This window comes from Anomaloglossus baeobatrachus, chromosome 1 (assembly GCF_048569485.1).
Source record: "Anomaloglossus baeobatrachus isolate aAnoBae1 chromosome 1, aAnoBae1.hap1, whole genome shotgun sequence".
Lineage (NCBI taxonomy): Eukaryota > Metazoa > Chordata > Amphibia > Anura > Aromobatidae > Anomaloglossus > Anomaloglossus baeobatrachus.
This window is the reverse complement of record NC_134353.1, coordinates 624,160,356-624,169,940: the sequence shown is the minus strand read 5'-3', so window position 1 is coordinate 624,169,940 and position 9,585 is coordinate 624,160,356. Positions and strand designations below refer to the sequence as shown.

General features: G+C 48.4%; 1 protein-coding gene across 4 annotated transcripts in view; it reads left to right on the top strand.

The window, feature by feature from the left end:
• Positions 1-1,948: 1,948 nt before the first annotated feature.
• SEMA4D (semaphorin 4D) overlaps positions 1,949-9,585 on the top strand; it is a 134,294-nt gene continuing 126,657 nt past the window's right edge. For 2 of the 4 annotated variants that reach the window (XM_075318929.1, XM_075318921.1), the window contains exon 1: positions 1,965-2,091. The gene's annotated coding sequence lies outside the window, so the exon portion shown is untranslated. Of the gene's footprint in view, positions 2,092-6,870; positions 7,014-9,585 lie in introns of those variants that run through there. The other 2 variants (XM_075318911.1, XM_075318915.1) reach the window with 2 other exon arrangements.

The following is a 9,585-nucleotide window of genomic DNA, read 5'->3' as shown; positions in this document are numbered from 1 at the left end:
AAGCCCCTTCAGGAAAATGAACAGGAAAGTAGATTTGACATTAATAGGAACCTACGCAAATTGTACCAGCCGCTTGCCGTATGCACACAGCCAGGTATATTGGACTCTGAAACACTAAGAAAAATATACTTTAATAGCCGGCCGGGGACAGAACTGCGCTGTAGACTAGTCGGACTGGCGGGTGGCGGACAGCTTCTCCCCGACTGCTGGCTGTGACATATAGGTGACTCCCTATACGCATATGTACTATATAGGAACTAGAAAGACAAAAGCACAATAGGGTCTTACCCGATTAATAGGATAGAATTGGCTGGTAGAAAGAAGCTCACCTGGCATGGGTGTAAGTCACCACCACTCTAAAGACATGTAACGGTGCCACAGCCCCACATGGATAGAACACTGGAGGATACGAAGAAAAGGGGTTAATCTGCATGGCCGTGGAAGAATGGACAGTGAAGCAGTGTTCCTGATTTATTACCCAACACGTTTCAGAGAATGGACATCTCCTTCATCAGGACTAAATCACATTATGCTGATGAAGATGTCCAATCTCTGAAACGGGTTGGATAATAAATCACAATCTGGGAACACTGATTCACTGTCCATTCTTCCATGGCAGCACAGATTAACCCCTTCTCTTCACATCTTCATTTTCTATATGCACATGTAGGCAGAGACCTGTCTGTCAGTCACTGGCAGCAGGCATGTTGGGGACCTGACTGTGTGACTAATCTACAACACGGTTTAGTACCTGGCCGGCTATTATGCCGGGGTGAGAAGGCCATATAACGTGGACAATCGCATCACCCGGACTGGCCGGCGGCTCTCCTGATCCGAGAGTGAGAGCTGTATAAAAATACATGAAGCTGCCTCACTCAGGTCAGGAGAGGCATGACCGGTGCGTGCACTGCGATGCGATCGTGGTCCGAGTTATACAGCCGTCTGACCCTGGCCTTAAAGGGAACCTGTCAGTAAATTTGGGACACATAAGCTGTGGCCACCACCAGTGGGCTCTTATATACAGCATTCTAACGTGCTGTATAGAAGAGTCCAGGCTACTATGCAGAACGTAAAATCACTTTATAATACTTACCTAAACGGTCGCTGAGGTGGAGTTGGGTCATATCGGCGTCTCTGTTCTCCGGTGCCGGCGCCTCTTCTTTCGGCCAACTTTGTCATCCTTCTTCTGAAGCAGGGGAGCATGACGCGTCCTACATCATCCACACTCGTCAGCATTGAGGTTCTGCACAGGTGCACTTTGATCTGCACTGAGCAGGGCAGATCAAAATATAGTAGTGCGCCTGTGCTGGATCGGCAAGTGAGTAAGACGTAGGATGCGTCATGCACACAGGCTTCAGAAGGAGGACGAAGATGGCCGAAAGAGGAGGCGCCGGCACCGGAGAACGGAGACGCCCATGACCCAACTCCACCACAGCGACCATTTAGGTATTCTAAAGTGTTTTTTATGTTCTACACAGCGGCCTGGGCTCTTATATACAGCATGTTAGAATGTTGTATATAAGAGCCCACTGGTGGTGGCCGCAGCTTATAGGCCTCAAATCTGCAGACAGGTTCCCTTTAAAGCATGTTTTTCCCCGAAACGCGTTAGCATTTTTGAATCAAATATACATGGCTGTGTGCGTAGAGCCAGAGGCCGCAGTTTGGGCAGCATGTATCAGCTCACAGGTTCCATTTGATAACCCAGTGGTCTAACAGGTTCTCCAGCACTTCTTTGAGAAGACCTCCCTTCAGAAGACCAGGTTTCATCTTTAGGTGGAAGGTTTGTAGGTTTCCTATATTAACCAATGAGAATTCAGCTCTCATTTAATCAGCAGCCATTTGGAGAATAGAAGCCCGGAGCTGATTGGAGCTGCCTGTAGAGACCATGCAGCAGTAGGGCACAGTGATGAGCCGGCGATCCCGCGGACAGTACAGGATTGTGGAGGTTTCCCTCCTCCCCAGCTCCCATTACCTCCCTCCCCCTCCTCCGTGTGACAGCCCCCTCCTTCCCCAGTGCTGGTGATGAGCTGTGCGCCCGGTGACTCCGCCATACTGCAGCCCAGCCGCGGGGATCGCCTGTGCTCCGAGCAGGTAAGAGGCCGATAGTGACTTGTGATGACTGCGGATTCGTCCCGCAGGCGCCGTGGTCACGTGACCGGACCGGTCCTAGCGCCGGCGGTAATCAGCGCCGACCGTTTATTTGTGCAGAGCGGCCGTTACCGGGTGAGCACGGGCATCAGTAGCAGAGAAGGGTGGCCTGTGTTATCCCCGCTCCTCCGGAGTGTCCTGTGAGTGGCTCTGTCCCGTATAGTTGACATGCTTGTGTGCATTGTTCTGGCCCTTCATTGTAACGAGCCAGTCTGGCCACCTGAGTAAGTTGCCTATCTGTGAGCGGTGATGGCCCCCTCCCCACCCCCTCCACAGAGGCCACTGGGGAAAGTTGTAACAGCCTGACCCTGTGTGACCGGTGGATGTCCTGGGCGGTGGTCATGCCTCACCCTCCGGACGGGCACTATGATACGGCTATACGCTGCTGGACCATTGACCTTCCCGGCTATGGCCACTGATTATGGCATGCGCCTTTCTGGACTACCTCACGTTACAATAATGATAGGAAATAAGCATAGTGTCTGACTTATCGAGTCCTCTGATAAAACACATAGCCGGAATAACCAACGTGACTCCCATGGTGAGGAGTGATGGCCATTAATTCATGTACGGTTGGACTGTGATATGTGGAGGGTCTCTACACACTGCTAGCCAGGGTTTGTAGCCGCCAGCCCAGGAAACGTCACTTGGGAACTAATTAGTCCACCCTTCTCAGTTATGGGGTCAGTAAGGCTTCTCCAGACACATTAATGACTTGTCATCAGGGGTCCGATACTGCCCCGATCAGCTGTTATTGACAGTCAGCTGATGTTGGGGGTGTCGGACCCTCCCCGATGATCTATCCTTAGGACGCCAGTCATCAATAACACATCAATACCATATGCCCGGAGAACCCCTTCATCATTTCATGTATTAGCAGCTGGAGGGGGTGTCTGGCAGAGTCCTAATTCAGAAATGTACTGTATGTAGTTAGAGGTTCAGTCACGACTCCAGACACGGCTGTTTAATATCGTGTGTTTTCCCGTAAAGTAACAATTTATAACTGTGTTGTGCTGTTCCTGTTATGCCTCCTAGAAATGTGTGAGTGAATATCGGGGTGATACTGTCAGCGCTGATTAGACCATGTCCGTGTGTAGGACTCCCCGGCAACAGAAATGCCAACTTGTCAGTTTATTCATCAATTTCCAGGAGTGATAACGGAAGAACATCTCAGCCCAGATTTCATTACGTCCTAAGCAGACGTGTTGGGGAGGTGAGGGGTCATCTTCAGGGTTAGGATCGTTCACACGTAAAATACAGTACCAGTAATGTGGATGAGTAATAACTAGTGATGAGCGAGCACTACCGCGCTCGGTACTAGTGATGAGCGAGCACTACCGCGCTCGGTACTAGTGATGAGCGAGCACTACCGCGCTCGGTACTAGTGATGAGCGAGCACTACCGCGCTCGGTACTAGTGATGAGCGAGCACTACCGCGCTCGGTACTAGTGATGAGCGAGCACTACCGCGCTCGGTACTAGTGATGAGCGAGCACTACCGCGCTCGGTACTAGTGATGAGCGAGCACTACCGCGCTCGGTACTAGTGATGAGCGAGCACTACCGCGCTCGGTACTAGTGATGAGCGAGCACTACCGCGCTCGGTACTAGTGATGAGCGAGCACTACCGCGCTCGGTACTAGTGATGAGCGAGCACTACCGCGCTCGGTATAGTGATGAGCGAGCACTACCGCGCTCGGTACTAGTGATGAGCGAGCACTACCGCGCTCGGTACTAGTGATGAGCGAGCACTACCGCGCTCGGTACTAGTGATGAGCGAGCACTACCGCGCTCGGTACTAGTGATGAGCGAGCACTACCAGGTTCGGGCGCTTGGTACTAGTGATGAGCGAGAGCACTACCATGCTCGGGTGTTCAGTACTAGTGATGAGCGAGCACTACCAGGCTCGGGTGATCGGTACTAGTGATGAGCGAGGACTACAGGGTCGGGTGTTCGGTACTAGTAATGAGCATTTGGACACTGGAACGGGATCAATTTATTTAATGAGTAGAATGGAAGTCAGTGAGTAAGATCTGGAAAAATGCTAGAGTTATCCATTGAATTCCATTATACTCGGTACTTGAGTCGCGTCCATCTGAGTGACCGACCTACTCGTTTTGAATACCAAGCACTAGAGCATGGTGGCGCACGCTCATCACTAGTTATAACCTCGCTTGGACTTTTCCCCGTTCATGTCAATGGGGATCCTAAATCCATAGGGTAATCCACTAGCCAGTCATTGCTTTGTGACATTTTTGTTGCCTTTGTGTAAGAAATTCTCTCATTAAAAACACATGAATAAGTGTGGAAAATCTACACAGATTTTATGCAGAAACGCAGCAGATTTCAGTGTAGAAATCCATGTGTAAGTGTCACAATAAATTGATGCGTGGGGACCCAGCCAGACTAGTGAACCGTCGTGTTATGGGCCCTGATGAGCATAGGTTTATGGCAATCTACTCATCATTGGGGTGACGGAGAGATTGATAATCTGGCCTAAATGAGCATTGGGTTAATGGCAATCTACTCATCAGTGGGGTGACGGAGACATTGATAATCTGGCTCTTCTAGATCTTCTCCGCCACCAGTCTGATAAAGATTTCTATTATCTTATCACGCTCTCAGTGACAAACGCTTGTGCGGACCTGAGCGATGGAAAATATTCATGATAAATGTCTGTAGCACGTTCTTATGAAGCGCTCAGGGCCACGTCGGACCTGCGATCGTTCTTGGTAAACTCCATCATTCAGAGGGACAGATTTCAGAATCGCCTCTGACCTATTTATTAACATGTTTCATAACTCGGGATACTACCGGTAAAAGCTTTTAGAAAACCTGTATCAGCGCCTTTTTAGCCGAAATCCACAAAATGTCTCAGCACGTTGATGGAGCATCTTACTGCAGTTTTATAGTAAGGACAGTCGCGGATCGTGTGGAAAGAAACGTTCAGTCTTCCATTCTCTGATTAACCCTTTCCCTGGTATGTACGTCTTGCGATTATTTCCAGCTTGTCTTTTTGCGCTTTCCTAGTGAAATGAGGTAGGCAGTAAGATTTAATAGCGGCTCTGCACCTGTTCGATGTCCAGGAGAGTTGAGCGTTTTGGGCCTCTGCCATTGTAAACTTGTCAGGACTGTTTGTCCTGCGTGACTCCCATTATATCGTACAGAAGGCATTGGCTTTGCTCGGGTTGTAATTTAACTCCAAAACTGGGACAAATGCTCACATTCTTCTCCTGTCACGTGCATCTCCATTGCAGCAGGTGGATAAGCGACATATATTCTATAGATTGATCTGTTGTGACTGGCACTGTGAAATCTGGGTTGTACCACAGAGTGCACATCTTGCATGTCTGCAGTACATACCCTTGAAGGTGCCGCTTACAACCTTGCACTTCTGATTAGTTTTATATTTAATCGCCACATTTCAAGTCATTTTTTTTTTCTTCCTTTCAGCAACGTAGCTAAAATATGTGAGGGTTTTTTTCCTAGGCAAGTTTTGGAGACATACAAACGTCATATAACTTTAAAGGGTTTGTCCGAGAGAACTTTTATTTATTTATTTATTGTTTCCTCATAGCTATAGGAAATATCAAACTCGACATTCTCAAAACCAGCGCTGCCTCTCCACCACTGCAGCAATGACGTCATGGCCACAGGACACACTGGGATCAATGTCTCGTGTTGGCTTCAGTGGCAGTCACTGTGCACTGTAGTTGTGACATTCTTGACGTGGAGGGGAGGTGGTAGTGGACCTGGCGGGGTGGCGGTAGTGGACCTGGCGGGGTGGCGGTAGTGGACCTGGCGGGGTGGCGGTAGTGGACCTGGCGGGGTGGCGGTAGTGGACCTGGCGGGGTGGCGGTAGTGGACCTGGCGGGGTGGCGGTAGTGGACCTGGCGGGGTGGCGGTAGTGGACCTGGCGGGGTGGCGGTAGTGGACCTGGCGGGGTGGCGGTAGTGGACCTGGCGGGGTGGCGGTAGTGGACCTGGCGGGGTGGCGGTAGTGGACCTGGCGGGGTGGCGGTAGTGGACCTGGCGGGGTGGCGGTAGTGGACCTGGCGGGGAGGCGGTAGTGGACCTGGCGGGGAGGCGGTAGTGGACCTGGCGGGGAAGCTGGGACTGGACCTGGCAAGGTTGATAATAGTGGTCTTTTTTTTTTTCTGCAACTGTAGCCCTTTAGAAAAAAAAATACCATCCTGGACAACCCCTTTAAGAGCCATTTTCTGGAGAAACATAACTTCCACATTAGTTGCAGTACAGTTTTCCATTGTGTCCGCTTATGATGTTGCTGAGGCTCGAGGCCTTGTACACAGAATGATGCCAGACTCCAGAAGTACAGCCACCCCTCCTGTACAGCCACATGCTAATTTTGTGTAGCACTCTGACACAGGCGGATTATGCTGTGTGATTCTCAGCTCTGCTCTCGCAGAGAACAGTTTTTTTTTTTTAGGCTGAGGAGATAATTAACATGATTTTCAAGTCCTGCTGTGCAAATGTGACACCACAGGTGCAGGAGGCGCAGGGAAGTGTCATGGCAACCTTTGTGAGAGGCTCACCACTATGGTGTCCATGCTCACTGCAACACTACCAAATGGGTGCTGTCAGCAAGTGCTCAGGAGACTGTAATGTCACAGTCTTCTATTATTTTAAATTTTTTTTGTGAATTTTTTTTCTTTTATATTCCTTACGCTTTCATTTCATAGATCCAACTTTCTTGCAGGTATTTTTCCAATGTATCTCAGCCTACATACAAAAATACATGAGGGACGGTAATGTTCACACTGAGTTTATCGCAAGTGGATTTTGAAGTAGAACCTGAAAGAGAACTTCCATGTGTCCCTGAAACATAAAGTAATACACCACATGCAACAGTGAGTCTGAGTAGAGAATAATATAGTAGAGTGTATTATCAGGAAGGTTTCACTCTGCATTTACAGTTTATTCGAGAATATATTGTCATCTGCATGGGGATAAAAATGTACGGTATGTTGTGCAGTATGCTTATGTTTTATAGTGGGAACCTACTGTGACCACTGTACTTATACATGGAAACTAATCTAAGCATAGTCAGGAAATTCTGACATGTGCCTCTGACCAGCACTACAAGTACAGTGAAGGGCAATGTTCACATTACATACAGGGAAGCTGCCTTATCACAGTACCAATGCTATGTATGCGGTTTTGAGAAATTCATTCGCACACTGCTGGAAAAGTCCATATAGTGTAAATTGAGTGATGCCTGTCAGTTTAGGCTGCTTTCACACATCCGGTTTTTGCTGTGCGGCACAATCCGGCTGTTTGCAGAAAAAATGCAACCGTTTTTTTGCCGCCGGTTGCGTTTTTTCCGCATAGACTTTCATTAGTGCTGGATTGTGCTGCATGGCCTTGCGTTCGGTCCGGTTTTTGCCGGATACGGCATATTTAGTCCATGCGGCGGCCGTATGGAACGTTGCCTGGCGCGTTTTTTGTCCGGCAAAAAAAACAACGCATCGCGCCGTATCCGGCTGATGCGGCACTTTTTCCAATGCATGCCTATGGATGCGCGATGCGGCAAAAAACGCATCCGGCCGCCGCATGCGTTTTTTTGCACTGCGCATGCTCAGTAGCGTGCCGCAACCGGCAAAAACCAGACGGGCCGCATGTAAAAACTTATGCAAAGGATGCGTTTTTTTCGCCGCATCCGTTGCATAGGTTTTAGAGCCAGATTTAGCCGCACTGCTAAAACCGGATGTGTGAAAGCAGCCTTATGCTGCAAATTTTCACCACAGATTTCACCAGCTTTACAATGCTGAGGTAAATAAATGGATTAAAACTCATAGTAAATTGGCATGCAATGTGGATTTTCAGCAGGGTCATTCTTCATGTACAATTTATTGTAATGTCACCATTGCAATCCATCTGTCTGCGGCAGTTCCACAACAAAATCCACTGCAAAACTCTGTGATTTTTCTGTGACATACATGGTAGATCTGGCCCAAATGCACACGCTGAGTTTTTTTTTTTTTTACCTCAGCATTTGTAACCAAAACTAGGAGTAGGTGAAAAATGGACATGGCACCGCTTCTGTATTTATTACCCACTTTTGGCTTTGGCTTGCAGATACTGAGGTAAAAATCTCACGAAATACTCAGCGTGTGCACATAGCGTTAAGGCCCTGTGCACACGCTGAGTATTTGATACGTTTTTACCTCAGTATTTGTAACCAAAACTAGCAGTAGGGTAAAAAATGGCGACGTGGTACCTGTGTTTTTATTATACTTTTCCTCTAATTGTTCCTGGTTTTGGACTTAAAAAAAACTGAGGTAAAAACTCACCAAATTCTCGTGTGCACATTGCTTAAGGGCTTGTGCGCGCGCGTACATGCTGAAATTTTTGCAGCGATTTGTCAGCACATGTGCGCTTCAAATTTCTGCAGAAACACTGCGTAATGGATGCAGTGTTTCAGAAGAAAGAATGCCGATTTCATGCGCTCTGGATGCTGCCATAGACAGAGTGGGAGCTGCATCCAAAGCGCACGAAAGAATTGACATGCTGCATTTTTGAATGCACCGACTTGGAGCAAAATTTCAGCATCCAAAACACTGCGTTCAAAAAAGCATTGTGCGCACGGATTATGCACAATCTTCATAGATTGTTCAGGAGACGCAGAACGCATGCATTTACGCTGCAGCGTAAATGCATGCAATACGCACACGTGCACATAAGCCCTAAGAGTCCCCATGCACACGTTGAGTACTTGGTGAGTTTTTACCTCTGTATTTATAAGTCCAAAACCAGGAACGATCAGAGAAAAAGTATAATATAAACACAGGCACTACATCTCCATTTTTCGTCTACTCCTAGTTTTGGTTACAAATACTGAGGTAAAAACTCATTAAATACTCAGCGTGTGCACAGGGCCTTAGGCTATGTGCCCACGGGACAATGTACCCGCGGATTTTCCCTCGGAAAACCTGCGGATTTATCTGGATTTTCTGGATAAATCCGCAGGTTTTAGCAAGTACAGACACTCCCCATGTTATCCTATGGGACATGGGGAGTGTCTGTGTCCATGCTGTGGTACGTACGGCTGTGGAATATGCTGCGGATGTCCTGCAGCCGCACGTAACTGCATGTCAATTATTCATGTGGAAATACCTGCGGATGTCCTGCCTCTCCACTATGGAGATAGTCCGGGACTTCCGCAGGTTTGCCGCAGATATTTCGCTGGAATCCCGCAGCAATGGATAGCCGCGGATTCCGGGGAGCAGCTGCGGTAAACCTGCGGAAGTACCTGCGGATATATCCGCGGGTACATAGTCCTGTGGGCACATAGCTGTAGGCTATGTGCACACGCTGAGTATTTGGTGAGATTTTTACCTCAGTATCTGTAAGCCAAAGCCAGGAGTGGGTAATAAATACAGAAGTGGTGCCTGTGTTTCTATTAAACGTTCCTCTGATTGT